At 39.7% G+C, this 5,302-nt stretch overlaps 1 long non-coding RNA gene across 1 annotated transcript; it reads left to right on the top strand.

Annotated features, from left to right (window-relative positions):
• The first annotated feature begins 3,278 nt into the window (after positions 1–3,278).
• On the top strand, positions 3,279–5,017 carry LOC119297077. The gene is made up of 4 exons (XR_005145512.1): positions 3,279–3,706; positions 3,840–3,924; positions 4,485–4,534; positions 4,655–5,017. It is a non-coding gene; the product is annotated as an uncharacterized LOC119297077 (long non-coding RNA).
• Positions 5,018–5,302: the final 285 nt, after the last annotated feature.

Here is a 5,302-nt window from a genome sequence, read left to right as displayed (position 1 = left end):
GCGCAAACCTCTGCAGAGTGTATAAACTAATCATGGTTAGCCGTGTCCCCGGTTATGGAGATCTTGCGTATCTGGTACTTGAATTATTTATTTGATCCCATCACTCTAAATAAATTTGTTGGGATGTTAATGACTACTTTAATTGGGATTGAGTTGGAGGAACCTTCTCAATGATGTTTCAACTACCATGATAGTTAAAATAAAATATATTCCTTTGTTGTAGGGAAAAATTGGCTTTTCGCAAAACAATATAACCATAGAGCCTCCACCAGCCATATATGCAAGTAGTGATAGCATTTATCTGTTCATTGTTCTCTTGTGTTACTTTGCCAGCATATTCCATGTGTTGACCCATTTTTCGGGCTGCAACGTATCATGATGCAGATTTTTCAGACGAAGAGTAAGATGCCGTAGGTCATTTGTCATGCACTCAGTTATGTTGTTGGAGTTGATGGACTTACTTTATCTTCCAAGCCTTCCGCTGTTATCGTAATTAGATGGCCTTAAGTCATACTTATTGTAATAAGTTCTCTTTTGAGACATTCGATGTAATAAGTGTGTGATTGCTACTCTGTTATAAATCCTTCGAAGTACTGTGTGTGTCAGCATTACTGATCCAAGGATGACACTAAAGCACAGAGACTTGACCGTTTGAGGTCGGGTCGCTACAGTTACCTCAATGGGGATATGAATGTCCCCAATGATAAGCATTTCATATTTCTTTTTAACAGTAGGAAGGGGTAGTTGGAAAGTTCCAATAGTGATTGTCGGAGATTTTTCAATAACATTAATACCATCCACTTGGAATTGTTTATTTGGGAAGTGCGCCGTATGCTCATTAGCATTGATATGAAAGGTGACCTTGCTTTTATTTCAATCAATAACAACCTTGTAGTATTCAAAAAGGGTCTACGAAGGATAATCGACATGTTGTCATCCTCAGGCATCTCAAGTATAACAAAGTCTAATAACATTAGCAACAACAATGTGCACATCCTCACAAATACGGATAGGTATGGAAGTCGATTTGTCAGCCATTTGCAAGGATATTTCAGTAAGTGTGAGTTTATTCAAATCAAGTCTTTTATATAAAGAGAAGGGCATAACACTAACAACAGCTCCTAAATCACATAAAGAAGTTTTCACACAGTATCTTTTGATGGAGCATGGTATAGTTGGTATTCCCAGATCTCCAAGTTTCTTAACTACTCCATCTTTAAAAGTATAATTAGCAAGCATATTGGAGATTTTAGCTTCCGGTATTTTTATCTTATTGGTGATGATGTATTTCATGTACTTTGCATAAGGTGGCATTTTCAAGATATCAGTCAAGCGAGTACGCAGAAAGACCGACCTCAGCATATCAGCAAAGCGTTCAAATTATTCATCATCTTTCTTTTTAGTTGACTTAGGTGGAAAGGGCATAGGTTTTTGAACCCATGGTGTTTTCTAGCAACAAAGTCTCTTTTATCATATCTTTTATTTTTGGGTTGTGGGTTATCAAGATCAACTTCAGGTTCTATCTCAACATCATTTTCTGGTTCTTTATTATTTTTGAGTATTTTCATAAACCTCATCATTATCTTTTCATTATCAGAAGGTGAGTGTTCACTACCATATTGAGTTTCAGCATCAGAGATAGAAACTTCATTACCATTATCAGGAGGTTTTTCTACTTCAGGTTCACTAGAGGCATGCAAAGTCCTATCATTTTTATTCTTCTTTTTCTTTTTAGAAGGACTATGTGCATCAGTGTTAACTCTTTGAGAATCTTGTTCAATTATTTTTGGGTGTCCCTTAGGATAAAGTGGTTCCTGAGTCATTCTACCTCCTCTAGTCATTATTCTAACAGCATGATCATTGATATTATTATTCATTTCAACAAGCAACTCTCTTTGAGATTTAGCAACTTGTTCTAATTGAGTTTAACCATTGAAGCATGCTTCCCCACACCTCTAACATCATTTGATATTCTAAATAAAAAGTCACTCAAGCGAGCAATCATATCAGAATTATATTTCAATTGTTTCATAACATTTGCATTGAAGTGATCTTGTTTTCTAATGTAATTCTCAAACTCATAAAGGCATTGTCTAGGGAGCATATTGTGAGGATTATCATTATCATTGAATTTCATTAGAGAATTTACCTCTACCACCTTAGGCAGTGGTGGTGTATCAAGCCCATATATTTCTTCAATAGGAGGTAAATTTTTGACATCCTCAGCTTTAATACCTTTTTTCTTCATAGATTTCTTTACCTCTTGCATATCTTTAGGACTAAGATATAAGATACCCCTGTTCTTCAGAGTGGTTTTAGAGGATGGTTCAGGGGGAGTCCAATCATCATAATTTTTCAATATGTTATTCAATAATTCTTCAGCTTGCCCAATAGTTTGTTCCCTGAAAACACAACCAACACAACTATCTAGGAAATCCCTAGAAGCATCAGTTAGTCCATTATAGAAGATATCAAGTATTTCATTTTTCTTAAGAGGATGATCAGGCAAAGCATTAAGCAATTGGAGAAGCCTCCCCCATGCTTGTGGGAGACTCTCTTCTTCAATTTGCGCAAAGTTAAATATTTCCTATAAGGCAGCTTGTTTCTTATGGACAGGAAAATATTTTTTAGAGAAGTAATGAATCATATCCTGGGGACCACGCACACAACCAGGAGCAAGAGTATTGTACGAAGCTTTAGCATCACCCTTTAATGAGAACGGAAATAATTTAAGAATATAGTAATAGCGATTTTTCTCATCATGAGCAAAAAGGGTGGCTATGTCATTTAACTTAGTAAGATGTGCCACAACAGTTTCAGTTTCATAACCAATGAAAGGATCAGATTCAACCAAAGTAATTAACTATGGGTCGACAGAGAATTCATAATCCTTATCATCAATAAAGATAGGTGAAGTAGCAAACTTAGGATCACATTTCATTCTAGCATTCAAAGATTTTAACATATAAGGAGGCTAGCCAACTTGGCCTCACGGTGCTCCCCCAGATTGGGACTTCGTCGGCCATTGGATCGAGCTTGTTTTGGTCAACTGGCTTGTCTGAGCCGTCCAATTTTCACGTACAGGTAAATCTGGTTTTCACCTATTGGTAGTTTTCTTTGCCCTATGACTGGTGGGCTTGTGTCTTACGCATATTGGCTGGGTGAGATGTGAAAAGGTGCGGAAAGGTTTCAGCTAATCTTCTCCTCACGCGCGATGTGCATCCATTGGGCGTGGAAACCTAGGCTCTTTTCCCCAATCCGGCAGCCACCTCACCACCCCGCCTCCATCCCTCGCCTCCTCATCCAGGCTCCAGCCCCGCTAGGATCCCGCCCGCTCCTCCCGCTTCTTCCTCCATCCTTCATCTAGAGTGCCGGCCCGCCGGGGCTCCGCCTCCTCATCCATCCCAGCCCGTACTCAGCCTCCTCCGCCCGCCTCTTCCTCCTTTCCATCAGTGGCAGTGGTGAGGATAGGAGCAGCGTCTGTGGCTGGACACCATGAGCTTCCAAGGTGGTCCATGGTGAGGAACGGATGTGCTCGACGTCTCCTTCAATCCGTCTTTTTCGGGGGTACAATCTGATTTCTGCAAGGAAGGCGGCTCGGCGTGACCACCGTGCCATGTCCATGGTGCCACTGACCCTCCACCTGTCTCTTCTTCCGAAGTGAAGTGCCCATCTCCCCTCTTCCCAGCCAGTTTTGCCTTGTCATGTAAGCATTCCTCGACTGCACCTCCAGCCCTCATCCTCCTACCTTTTCTCCTAGGTGTCCTCTAAATCATGCCGGAATGTGCTCCAGGCGGTGCCTTTCATTCTCCAATTTGGCTTAACATTTTTTGGTGCAGAGGAGGAAGATGAGTTGGAGGTGCCTGCCTGCTACCTTGGAGCAATGGGTGTGCCACCCAATCAGCCAGTCGACGATAGATCCAGGTGGAAAGGCCCCTGTGCTGCAAGGGTTATAAATTTAAGAATTATAAGATTGTTTATTGTTGGATTTGCTAACAAACTACCTCTTGTGTTGTTCATTTTTGTGGGCTCACTATTTTTGGTTCAGTTTGAAGGGCTCTCTAGGCTTAACTCATTCGGGATATAGTTGAGTTGTTGAATCTGAATGTATGTAATCGGTTTCTGCCCTCTGGGCTTAAGATCTTTCTGGGACATAGTTGAGTTGTTCAATCTGAATGTATATAATCGGTTTCTCAACGCATGTATCTATATCAATGAAAAAAATAGCGCGCTACAGCAAAATAGCGGCGACCTTAAAATATGCTATTAGTGTGCTATATCGCGCTATAGCGTGCTATTAGTGAGACGTTTGTACACCAATATATTTAGCGAGGCAATTCTCAATATGCTATAGCGTGCTATTAGCGACGCTATAGCGCACTATTTTTTCAGTGATCTATACATTTTTTTCATCATCAAAATATTTTTGCTTATCGGCCTTGTCCTACATCTATGAGATTGCTGAGGAGGTTCTGTTTTTGCAGGTGGCGTAACATTTGAGTTGCCCGTCCCAGTCCTTAGTTCACATATGCTGGTAAATCTGTTTTGAAAATTTGACGGAGGAACTAATTTGTATTCTTGTTGATTTATCTATTGTGTTGTGTCGTTGATGTGCGTGTTTTACTGTGATTTCTGAGAGTTCATTTTCTTCCAGGATGAGTTTATTTGGCGCAAGGAGACTAGATGAGTGCAGGGGGGAGAGATGAGGTAGATGCGAAATCCCAACTCTTGCTCGTGCTGCTACGACCGTGGTGTTTCTTATGTGTAGTTTTTTGTAGAGGTCTGGGCTCTAACATATTCTATAGATATGTGATGTTTCTTATGTGCAGTTTTTTGCATGTATTTTAGTGAGAAATGAAGTATGCTTTAGAGAACAGAGAGATAAAAATGTCATATTCTTTTATCAAATAAAGATCTGGCTCGGTGGCTCCTTATTTTGCTTGTCGGGACCAAGATCTCTAGCTATCAATGAACTTTCCAGAGTCGTTTTTGCTGGTCTGAAGTATGGAAATTTCTTGGTTAACATCTTTATAAGCGGCATAATCTCTGCAAACAAAACAGAATAACTAAAACATAGCTAAGTCCATTTTTTCTGCATGATCTATTTTGATCTCAAATGCATTTGAATGACTCGGCATTAGCATTCAATTTCCTTTTGCCATTTATCTTCCATTTAGACATATGGGATAACCATCATTTCATATTTTTGTCATGTATCTTTCATTTACATGGAAATTACTAAGTAATAACCAATGGATGTTTTTTAACAGCTGCAAGACTACCTGCTAATAATTACCGAGAA

This window comes from Triticum dicoccoides, chromosome 5A, assembly GCF_002162155.2.
Source record: "Triticum dicoccoides isolate Atlit2015 ecotype Zavitan chromosome 5A, WEW_v2.0, whole genome shotgun sequence".
NCBI lineage: Eukaryota > Viridiplantae > Streptophyta > Magnoliopsida > Poales > Poaceae > Triticum > Triticum dicoccoides.
The sequence above is the reverse complement of the archived record's forward strand: the minus strand, read 5'-3'. Positions and strand labels throughout refer to the sequence as shown.